Below are 12,955 nucleotides of genomic sequence, written 5' to 3' on the forward strand. Positions count from 1 at the left end.
GAGCTGCAGCAGTGTGACATGAAAAGGTCTAAAAGACCTCCAGAGAGCCAACACACTACTTTCTAACTCCTGCAGACATAAAAGTAAGGAAAGATTTCAGAAAAGTGCTTTACTCGGTTTGTCATCAGTCTGTCTGATAAAGTCTGAGCTCTTTTAAAAGATGTTTATCAACCTCTCACTTTTTTGTTTTAATTCTAAAGATTAAACCAAAAAGGTCTGAAAGATTTGTGCGGTCTATTATATCCAAGACGCCAACACTTATCAAGCCCTTGTACGCAGATGCTAACCTTTTTTATTCTGTTTCAGAGGCCGCAGACACTTTAAATCACTATTTTATCCAATGTGAAGTTTGTATGCATGAAACGCGGAGTCATCAGTTTCTTCCATTTCTTGGTGAAAGACTGCACTGGCTGTAGGCTAACAAAGTTGAGAGGATTAATGCAGTCCTTTGCAATAAAGATTCAAAGTTCAGCACCTCTAGCCCCGAGGGCAGTTCTCTCATTTGCAATAATGTTTTATACATCATATGGAGGTCTGGCAAAGACAAAATCAACCTAATTGTCATCCCAATGGTCACATTCCATGAAAAGGATGCAGACGTTCAGCAGGAGCAGGTTTTAATAAGCCTTCTTTGGAGTTCGAATAGGCAGTTAGCTGGTGATATTGAGGCAACTGCAGGGTTTGGGTGTAATGGCTCTGCGTTATCCAGTTGCTGTTAGCATTTCTTTATTTTTGGCTGGTGAAGTAAATGTAAGCTATTATAATGAGCCCCAGACACAAAGGTGTGTGCTGTGGTGCATCTATGTTTGAGACTCTTATTTGAAATATGAAAAGAAGTGGTTTTTGAGCAGACCGGCTGACAACAGTTGGTTTCGGAGCCTTCCACACCATTTCAAGGATTTGTGTGGGTGCATTCTGGGTAATTGGAGGACAAAAAAAATAAATAAAAAGAAAAAACATAGACCGAGTGACAGGCAAGATTCCAACAATTGGTTAATACTGTGAACATACCGCAAATGGCTAAACATTTCCTCAACTTAGGCTTTTTATCTGCACTAAACAATATACAATGTGATAAAAGCAGCTTAACTGCTTTAATGACATTCTATACTTTTCCGTGTTGAGTTTCTTTAAAACCAAGTTTAAAGGTTTAAGAAACATCTTTGTAAAAACACAAGAGAGAGTTTTTTTGTTAGCTTTTTAATTTTGGGATTGTACAGATACAAATTATTGGGTAAGTCTTACCTGGACTGAAATATTCCATCCTGATTATTTTAATTCTGCTTTGCTGCTCTACCCTGGACGACTTGCCATAAACTGATGAAACCATAAATTCTGCTCTCTAGCAGAAAATGTCCAGCTGGCAGCTTGTGACCTTAAACTCAAGCACACTGGAGTCATCCAGCAGGCCGACGATCCAGAGCACACCACCAAGTCCTCGCGTGAACGTCTCAAAACTGGAGCGCAAATAACTAAATTCAATGGGGAGTATTGTATAAAATTGACTTTTCTGCGCCTTATATTATATACACACTTGTATTCATCTCCTGAAGATTCACCGATTGAAAATACAAAGCAACATGTTACAGTTAGAAGTGTTTCCAATGGGACGATGTATAGCTCCTGTTTTCTGTTACGATACCCCTGTTGGTTTCTCTACCTGTTGGTAAGGCACATTGGATGTATTGCTGCAGTCACTCACTGAATCAGAGGTAGACAAAGTGAATAAATCACAGCCTCTTGTCTGAAAATATCTCCTGGTGTGCTGTAAACATCTTAAGCTGATGATATCTAACAGAATAAAAGAGACTGAAGGAAGGTTTTTTCCCCTGATAATCCTCGGGTGAAGTCGTGTTTCCTAATACTATCCATCACCTCATTCCGTGGATGTGTGTGAAACAGATTGTGTGAGACACTGCGAGTGTGTGCGGGGGGGGGAGAGCTGAATCGCAGAGATAGAGGCGAGAGGAAGAGAGACGGAGAGAAAGAAAGAGAAAGTGAATCATTCCCCTGAACAGACCACCTCGACAGCGTGATATCAGATGCATTATTTGATGATTGGATCGCTGGCTACAAAAGCTGATAGATCTCCGCCTGAAATTGATTTCTGTCTGGATGTGACTCACACACACACACACACGCACACACACACTGAGGCAGTGAAACAGAAAGCCAGGAGAAACTAATTACCAGTTCACAGAGAGCCTGAGAAGCCTGAATCTGAGTGAAAACACCTGAAGGACTGGCGGGCCGGCAACTAGAGACAAAATAAATTGGGAAATTAATGTTCTATTATTGGAGCGGGGATGTGTGTAGGCCGGTGGTTTCTCTCAGATGGATGGTTTGATCACCTCCAGGGTTGCTTTCGGTCATTTCAGGGGCAGTTTCTATTGAACTATGAGGCACACTGCCAGTCAAACTTCAAATGGCTGTTTACTAATGTGTAAACGGCAGCGATCAAATGATTTTTCCATTGCTTCTGGCTTGTTTAGGATTTCATTCATTTTAAACAGCACTGTGCCTTCAGTCCGGACATTTTCCTAATCAGTGGTCATCAGACTGTGCACAGAAATGCCACATTCACCTTTCAATGCCAGCCGTATCACTTTTGAAATCTAAGTATTTGTGATACTTCTACCTTCTTAACAAAGGTAGCACTGTCTCCTCAACTCTGCTGTATTAAACAAACATTTTGCACTTACTTTTTCACAGTGCATCTGCACTGCATAATTAAAAAGTCTTAAATTTACTTATCTAAAATAAGGTCTTAAAATGTCTCAAATTCATTAAGAAAAAGTAAGTTGATCTTAATGGTCACAGATCTGAACTTTTGTTGTGACAGGACTATTTAATCTTGTACATTCTAGTTTATTTTTCTGGCAGGATCATTCTGAGATGCAGGCAAACATCTTCACTCTGTTCTGTGACTCGAGGTGGTCGAGGCTACCGACAACTAGCTGCTAACTTTAGCCTTTTTGCGTCTACCATGGGTAAGTGTACATTTATTCTGAAATGTTACCCACAGCGTTTCGATTGCAAGATGCCTACTCCACCTACTCCTTTAAATATTTTGTACAAAGCATCCAAAATATATGTCTTTTTCTAGCAGTCTTTAAAGGATTAAAGTGCAACTAAAACCATTTGTGGAAATGAGGTTTTCATTATGCTGAGTAATTAATTCACCTCCATTTCAGACAATAGTCTTAAAAGCAAATGACATTTTAATAGTTGTAATATTACAAACCACTAATTTAATGTTTATAGAGGCTGGATGTACATTTTCCCCTCATAGGTTTTTACTGTTGAATTTCTTGGCTTGTTCGAAGAGCACATAACTTTATACATCATATGTGCACAAGAACATTTGCATTAGCCTGCATGGTGCAAATGTGAAACATTTGTGGATGTAGGATCTGTAGATAATCAAGTGTTTGATCAGTTTGTACATTTTGATGAGTTCTGCTGATGTTATAAAGGTAGGACCTTCTGCTTTGAGCGAATAAATTGCCATATATGGCATTACCTATTTATCACTTTTAATTGAGTCTACAACCCAGGAGGGATTGATTTTTTTTATTATTATTTTAAACTATTGGCTATTTTCTAGAGATTGTTTTAGTGTGGAAATAAACAACATTCTTCATTGTTTCTGTCAAATTTCTGCTTAAGCATGTGTGATAGTTAGATGAACAGATTATTTGATTAACTACATTTGAAAAGAGAATAGACAAAGTAAAAATTATGAAAAGCTTAATCTTGTGGATCCTATCTCTTCCTATAATTCAAACTCTATTGATGGTTTTAGGTTGTGGGGCATGCTAATGATTTATAAGGTTTTACAAAATAACAAAAGTAAGAAAAAGAAGCAAATTTTAGAAATTACCACAAGGAAAATGAGGCAGAGGCTCCGATTTTGTTCACAATAACAACTCGCTATGCCATTTAATGTCACAAAATATAAATAACAATTGTCCTGAGGAGCAGTAAATAGACATTTTTGATAACAATTATGAATCCATTTCCTGTCTGGTAGGTGTTTTTCTCAGCCTAGTGGCAGAGGAAAAGCTGTTCAGTAACCATTAAACTGGATTAACTTCTAAAAGGTGCAAATCTTTCAGGTAGGAAAGAAAAATTTAACTGAAGTTAGAATTTGATTCAAAGTTTTATTCTGACAGGTAAATTACTTAACAAGCCTTTACTCAGATGTCTGAACAGAAGCTATAATTTTAGAGACAGCAGAGCCTGTTTTTGCTTTCGAGAGTAATTTTTAAAAAATATTCCAAAGGTTAGCATGAAAACACACATACTTACCACAACTGTAGACATTTTATGTACTTTCAGCTCACAACCATGGCACTCAGCCATATAATTGTTTGCAATTTGTTAAATATGGCAACAATTGCTCATTGCTTATTAAGGGAGCGGGCGGAGATATTTTGAAAAAATAAAATCTTTATCCACACTTTGCAACGTCTCTTACAATTTCTAGAATGTATTTTTAGCCAAAAAGGAAAACAGATACTCACTTAATTTCTTTCACATCCACAATCAGAGCAACCATTAAAAAGTTAAAGAACCACTGGAGCTGTTGACAAACGAGGCTGGAGGACGACATCTTGCCACCAATTCACAACAAGCAAAAGAGGGAAGCACCAGAAGCTCACCAGTAAATGATGGTCTCTCTGTGCCGCCAAGTTTCAAAAACATTTAAATTTGCGTTTTCTTCTTCATTACACATGAACGTGGAGTTTTCTGAACTCAGGCAGGTCTCTCTAACTGAAACCCCATGCTTTGATCAGATGAGATAAAATCAAGTTTTGTTTTTACCACAAAGAAAAAAAAAATTAACAAAATGTCCCTTTTTCTTGATGTTGAGTATGGTGTAGGGTTTATGATGCTGTGGGCCCGTTCCTGCTCAAATGGACCTGAGAACCTTGTTAGAGTGCATGGAGTCACGGACTCAACGATATACCAGTTGATTGAAAATAAAAATCAAGTGAAGTGAACTTTACTTGTAAACTGTAAATGGGTTATCGACTGGAAAATTATTCAAAACATCTGGCCAAGTCAACACAAAAAGGGTTCATAAAACAGAAAATCAACTTTCTTCCATGGCTTTTAGTCAGTCCTTGACACTAAATCCTTCAGAAAAAAAGTGATGATAAAGTAGGAAACAAAGAAGAAGACCCAGGACTCTGAAGAATGTAGCGAGGAACATGACTGTAAGTGCTGTTCTCCTGACAAACCGGGTTTAATAACCGTATATTTCACCATCATTTGGACAGTTGAACCCAGATGGAATAATTAAATGTACGATGACTGATTGGTAGTAGTGAACTCTTGCTGACTTTTCTGTCTTCAATAGACAACAGATAGGAAACTGTTTTAACCTGCATCTTGACAATTCGGGTGAAAAAACACATTTATAGCAAATGGAAGGATTCCCTGCAATAGTTGCACTCTCTATAGAGACAAATATCAGACAGCACAGACATTATGAGGCTGATAGAGGAAACTGTTCAATCTGTCAAGAAGGCGATTAGCCATCTTTAGGTTCCCTCTCTTCAACATTTGAGGTCCCGGCCGTGTAGGATAGTAACATTTAGTGGTCATGGTGATGCTGCTGTATCACCGTGTGTGTGTGGGGGGTGTGTGCGATAGGTCGGGTTGGGGGCTACCTCTCTGTCAGAACTCTTCTGTCACACTCGGTAATGATCAAAGCTCTCCCAGGGACCCCCTACCATACAACCAGTCAACTGGACAGAAATTGCTCAGCCATGCAGCCCCCACGCTTCACACGCCCCATGCAGGAACCCTCACATACACACACACACACACCCACACACATATATCCATACATTTTACTGCACGTTACTCTCTCCTCTTCTGCTTTTTGTCATTTTCTGGTTTTCTTGTTTACATCACTCGGAGAATCCGTCTGCTGTCTCAGCTTCTCCAGTCTCGAGCTTTGTCTTTAATGTATCATCACTCGTACTTCCTCTCCTCTCCAGCTGACTGGTTTTTTGTAGATTTTTTGGTCTGGATGTCTCTTACTTGCTTTGTCTTGCTTTTAATTTATTCCTACTTCGCTTGGTTTGTTGTTAGACTCTGTTTGAGACTTTTCGTTCAGCCTGTTTGCTTTTTGTATTTGCCAACATTCAGAGCTTCAGTCTCTCAAAATGTACTTTTTAATCCAAGTGACTCTGCAGTAGAAGTGGCTTTTCTTTTCCTGCAGTAAAACTTTGTCTATTAAAAATTATTCAGCTTTCTTCAAACCTTTTTCTTTTACACATGAAAACATTTGCAAACACTGTATTAAAAATTTTTAGCAGTTTTTTTTTTTTTTTTCACTGTCTGTCTTTAGATCAGATTAACATTTCCTGTTTTAGGTCAGTTAGGATGACCAAAATGATTCATATTCGCTAAACTATAAAAACGTGAGTTTACCCAAACTTTAGGGGCTCGGAGAATTACTTACTGCAAATTGCTCAAACCCTCCAGAATCCCTCTTGAAGACATAAATTACAACACATCTGTTTTAACCATTTGATTTTTAATTAAAGGGTCGTTGAAAGAACCAGATACACATCAAATGAAGTGGCTTAATACGCATGTATTTGAGTTGCTCTCTCAAAATACTGATCTCCTATAGAAAGTTTGTGGGTGGGAGTTGAAAATATGTTCGTCAGAAACCTGGCTCAGTCACACCAGTTCTGTCTGGAGGAATGTGCGCACATTCCAAACAAGCATTTTGTCTTCAAAATTGACTTTGGAAGTTGGGGGGGGGGGACAAAAAAATAGTGTCAGGATTTTAGCCATCCAGATTCTGATGATCAGAGCATCTCCAATACGGCAGCTCTCGTGGGTTGTTCCTGGTCTGCAGCAGTCAGTATTGATCAATATGATTAGTCTAAGAAGGGAACAGAGAGAGATTCACATGCAGCACTGGTACACAAGGGGAGTAAAAGCTGGAAGGTGTGGTGTGATCCAACAGACGGACTACTGCTCCTCAAATTGGCAACAGTGGTGTGCTATGGGCAGAGGCAGGGTGACGTATGGAAACGCTGGATCTTATCATCAACTTTGACGTTCATCACTTATCCCAGCATTATTGCAGGCCACGTGAACCATATTATTCCCAATAAAAGTGAAAATGGTCCAGCTATGGTTTGGGGAGCAAAACAAAGAAAGTTTGAGGTGTTAGCTTGGCCTCCAAATTCCTCAGATCTCAAACCAGTCGAGCTTCTGTGGGATGTGCTGGACAAACAAGGAGGCCATTCCTCACAAATGACTGGACTTAAAGGACGTGCTGCTGTCGTCTCGGTGCCAGATACCAGAGCACACCTCCAGGGTTCTGGTGAAGTCTGTGCCTCTACGGGTCATAGCGGTTTTGATTGCAAAAGGAAAACTAACGGATCATAATGCATGTGTGGAAATTTGATAACTGAGACTAAACGAGAGCGAAAGTTGAAGACATGCTACTAAGTTGAACATTTGGCATGATTGATTTTAAAATGTTTTTATTACTTGCTTTTTTTTTTCTTCTTTCAATTACAACAGTCAGCAGACATTTTTATTTATTTATTACTATTTTATTTTTTTTTTTTGCTGAGTGTTTTGTGCCTTTAGCTTACTGACCATCTGTGGTTTACTGTTAGTCAGTTATTTTAATCTTCAGAAATCTCAATGTCCAGATGGTCCATAAAGTATTTACAGATCTCCCTTTTATCGTGGAAATAGTGCAGTTCTATATAGATTTTTTACTCCTTGAAGCCTGTAACTGAACCAGAATCCCTTCAGTCGTCTTTCTGTCTTTAACCTTTTTCTCTCCTTAACACCACGCACTGATTCATGTTACATCTCTGTCGCTTCCAGGAGGGAACCCGGCATTTCGCCTCCCTTTATGTCCTCGTCCAGACCCGGTGACAGACCACAGAGCATAGCGGCAGGAAGTGAAGCAGAGAGACGACGGAGCGCAGCGTGTGACCGGTATTAAACGAGTACAGCACACACGCTTCTGCAGCAATACAACAAAACCATCAGGAAGCTCCGTTTGTTTTATAACCTGTCGTCCCCCGAGAGGCTTTTCCGCATTACTCACCCCTGATTATTCCACACATGTCTCAGACCTACAAGGCTGCCGTGGTAAGTCTGCTCATATTTTTAGCATTTGATTTCACTGCTTCCTGTCTGCATCAATCAAAACCCAGTGTGCAGTCGGAGCGCTGTTGTGCCTTCACATTTTTGATGAGCAGCATGAAAGTGACTGGAAAGGTGTGCGTCTCCCATGAAAATGAACAACTGGTCCACACGCGGACTCTTAACTTTCATAAAAGAGACTTTTGCATTAAACCCTTTCCGTAAAACCTGTTTGCAGTTCTTGAATGTCCCGTCAACGATTATTTCCATGAGATCTGGAACTGTGCGGCAGCAGTTTCTGGTTTTAGGTCATGGATGAAACGCACAGCGCAGTGTATTTTATTTGACCGACACAAAGCAGCGCTTTGTTGTAAAGTGTAAAGAAAAGTTATATGTGATTTTTGACATTTTTACAAATAAAATATGTACATCCTCCAAGACTTTATAGAATTTTCCATCCTACTGTGTGCTGGGGCTGGTGTGTAGTGTTTCCCCTCCATGTAAACCATTGTGCATGCAGGACAGAAAGTCCTGTTTTGATCTCTTTCGACCAGAGCTCCTTCTTTCACATATTTTCTATGCATGTAAATAGGAGTTTCTATGGTTATCGTTTAATAAATCTACCTGCCAATCAATAATAAAAGCCATATTTAGACAGCGTGCATCAATCTGCTTGATATTCTTGCTGTTTGTTGATAGATGATCCCACTGCGATTCTCTCCGTCTCCTTCGATGTCATCATTGGCCTCTTGACCTTTTGTCCGATTATTGTGCTTCAGTTTCAGTTTAGATTTTCACAAAGTCTTACACTTCTTGTCATGAAACGGTGCGGTGTAGGTGGTGAGGCAGACGCAGGATGACCCAGGTGAGATGAATAATGGTTGTTTTAATGATAAGGAAACGTGAAAAACAGTCCAAAACAAGTCCAATGACACAGGCAGCACGACTGAGCGGAAGCCAGGGCTCCACGCCAGTAGCAGTTGGACACACGAAGGACTGAGCGCACATTAGACGAGGACCCCACAGAGACACAGGTGACACTAAATACACACGGGGTAATTAGGGAACGAGAAACACCTGGGAGTAATCAAGGGGAGAACAGGACAACACCGAGACACAGAAAACTCGAAATAAACACACAGAAAAACACAGAACATGACACTTCTAATTAAGTAGAAAAGTTGATTTGGTTCCGAATTTTGTGCCACTTTAGTTTCGTTTCAGTAGGGGCCTTTCGTTTTAATCAACATCGGTTGGTGATTTTTTTCATATTGTGTTTTTGTGTTGATTATGTCCATTTATTCTGTTTTTTTTGTTATTGTTGTTGTTTTGTTTTGTAGCATTTTCACACCTGCATCCACTAATCACTCACCTACTCCTAATTGAAGCAATCATTCCCTCTGAAGGTATCCACCTCTTGCTCCTGGTCACAGTTTGTTTCCTTTGTGTGCCCTGTACTGCTTGGCATGTCTATTTTTATTTCACAGCTTGCACTTGTCTCTGGAAGCATTTTGGACCTCATTACAAGCTTATTTTACCTCAACCATCCGGCTGTCTAAACCTCCTGCCTGCAGTTTGGGTGCTCCGCCACATCACACAGCTTATCATGATAGAAAGACCAACTAAAAGCAACCATCAGAGCTAGAGCTGTACAATGCATAGAATCACAGTCATCATAATCTCAGATGATGGCTTAGATGCAACATTTAGTATATATGCCTAATACAAGACATGTAGCTAAATAATGATATATTTATCTTACTGGATGAGCTCTTGCTGCCGTAGCTGGTCATGTCTGATGAAGATTTTACTGGTTTTGAACTCATGGACAAAAGTTAGCATTGCAAGATTTAGTACACCGTGAGTTAATTATAGTTGATGTTATCACTGCAATATTTAGCATTAATATTACAACTGCATGTTTTCCTAGTACCCCGCAGCCCTAATTAAAGCGTCTGCAAATTATGCATGAGGTCACAATGTTTTGCATTGAAAAACAACATTTTTCTTTATAGCAGACAATTCTTTGTAGAAGGTGACCAGGTTCCCGTTCTCCACGAAATCAGACGCTCGTTCTCTCCTGTCGCTCGGCGTCTATGAAGAGATCTACCTGTTTGGATTTTCAGAAACTCCTGGAGCATCTCGCATGTCCCTGCAGCAACGAGCAGCAACGTTTAGTCAAGCGCTGTTTGTAGCTTGAAATCCCGGGTTTAGATAAAATTAGAGAGCCTGCTTAAATCTAGTGTCATATGTGGCAATGTCTTACAGTGCTTTTCACCAGCGCCAGACTCGCATGCATCACTCTGCCTTTAAACACCCACAACTCATCCGAAGAGAAGCTCATTAGTGCTGGTTACAGCTGAGACCTGTCTGATGTCTGACACTACATGCTGTTTCAGAAGCTCCTCCATGCTGACGGTTTGGGGAGAGACACTTCAACAATAACAAGATAAAACTGGATTTTGTCTCAACAAAAAAAAAATTATAAATAAATAAATAAATACACTGAATAGGAAAAAGTCGTGACACTCTGGCAGTGAAAATGCCCGGATAGACTGTAACAAGCAGCTTGCGCCCTGCAGAAGACGCGTGATACCCCTAAAACCTAAAATCACAGTGCAGAACTGGATCACTCCCCTCCGTCACTCACAGATTATACTATAGCTGGCCGCGGCTGACTGTGCAATGCATTCTGAACAAAGCAGGCGGGGTGGAGGCAGAGACAGAGAGGATAAAAGAGCAGGAGAGAAACCCACAGAGGACGATTATGAAAAAGAAAAAAAAAAAAAAGCCTGCTAGTCAAAGGCTCTGTGGAAGTGAAATCCCCTCTCTCAGCTCTCTGGCTGGTGAACAAGCAGGGAGCCACAATGGCTAACAGATTCCCCCGGATTTGAAACACAAAGGGTGGGCAGCCGTCCACCAGATAACCCTTGCAGACCCCCTCCACCCGACTGCATGCGTAGCCTCACTGTACATCCCCAAATAGCCCTTCCACACAATCTGACTTCAGCCTCTTGAATCGCCAGCGAGCTAGCTGACACGGTGAAGGAGAGATAATACAGTGTGTGTGTGTAGGTGCGTGGGGGTGTGTGCGTGTGTGTGTGTGTGTGTGTGTGTGTGTGTGTGTGTGTGTGCAAACAAGTAATAATTCCTGGAGATTTCAGCCAACCATCACTTTCCTGCCAAACACGGGGCTCCTAGTAGTGCTAATTGGAGTTTTGCTCCAGGCGCACACGTGTACAGTATGCACATCTATCTATTACTGTGGGTCTGAGGTCATTCAGAAAGCCCACTTCCGTGCTCAAACAGTGACTTGAAATATCGCCAACATACTTTTTGAATTTCTGTGACTTGGTACAAAAAGTGAAACCAATACAGCTAGAAGTGTACATACACGAGAGAAGAAGACTCATGTGCCTTTTCTTTGTTTCTCACTGTCTAAACTTCAGTCAGATCAAGCTTCTCCTGTTTTAGGTCAGTTAGTATTACCAAAACTATTTCTATTTGCTAATTACGACAGCAAAGAGAAAAAGAATGTCGGAAATGTATTCATGAATGTTTCTGTAAAGAATTTCGGTAATTCCATCTGACCTAAAATAAGAAAACGTTCAGTGTATGTAAACTTTTGGCTTGGTACACAGTGTCACATATTTCTGTTTACTTTTGATGCTTTTGCTTTACAGCAAGTGAAAAACAAAAAAAAAAATCAGATCCTTAGTCTCTTAGACTATTACGCACGACCAATAATTTAAATTCTGTTTCTTTTCATGGATTCAAAACAAATGTCGTTCTATCGATAAAACCTTTTCTAATTCACTCCTAGTTACTGTAGTCATGTTTAGTTTATTAAGCCGGTTAGTAAAATGTTTTCTGTCTAATGGAACTCAGCTGATTCTCTCACTTTGCATCAAACCCTCATGCTGCTCATGCAAAGAAAGAAAAACTCAATTTTCAAATGCAAGTAAGGTCTTTTAACATACACACTATCTGAGTACTCATTAGGTGCTTTAGTGAAGTTTTAAAGCAGTCAATTTAAGTTCGGCCTGGTCTCAGGCTCATTAGAAATTGACATGTCTCATCACACATGAACCCGGCAGAGGAGAACCAGTGACCCATTTCCAAACCTTCCTCTTCTACTGAAAATATCCTGGCTTCTGGTTGATTGCAGCCAGGTGTTTAGTGATCTAGGGTTTGGCTCAGCCATTAGGTCGGTCTCAGGCTGTTAAACAATGAGACGATTAAGCTCAATTAATGACCAATGTCCGATGCTGCAGCCTCAGGCGCTGTTATATTGCCGCCTGGAGCCGAGGTAGGCTGATGGTAGCAGGTGGCAGTCTGGAGCGCGCCGGCGGAGCGCCCACTTAGCCAAGTTACATACCAACTGTGTGTATGCGGGCGTGTGTTTGTGTGTGTTAGCTGTTATGACCAGAATTGTGCTATTTGGGTTGTGGCGTGACAGTGATAGTAATTGGTGCAACGCTTGGCTTCAGTGCTAATAGAATTGGGATGAGCAGGCAGGCAGCCACTGAGACTCATCGACTTTTCTGGAATGGGCATCTGAAGCTCTTCGGTGGAATTCAGAGGCAAATAGAAGAAACAGGAGAAAAATACATTTTCACTGTTTTGGTGTTTGTTTGAGGTTAAGTGTGAAGCAATGGAAGAAGGCAGAACTGTTCCTATATGCTGCAGTGTAGGAAAATGTCATCCTTAGATTAAATGTAGATATTTCTGACCTATATTCTTACATGGCTTGTTAATTTTGTACACCTACAAGTTATTTAATAAATATTTATAAGGGGATCATTTCAAATTAACT

The sequence above is a fragment of the Xiphophorus hellerii genome, chromosome 1 (assembly GCF_003331165.1).
Source record: "Xiphophorus hellerii strain 12219 chromosome 1, Xiphophorus_hellerii-4.1, whole genome shotgun sequence".
Taxonomy (NCBI): Eukaryota; Metazoa; Chordata; class Actinopteri; order Cyprinodontiformes; family Poeciliidae; genus Xiphophorus; species Xiphophorus hellerii.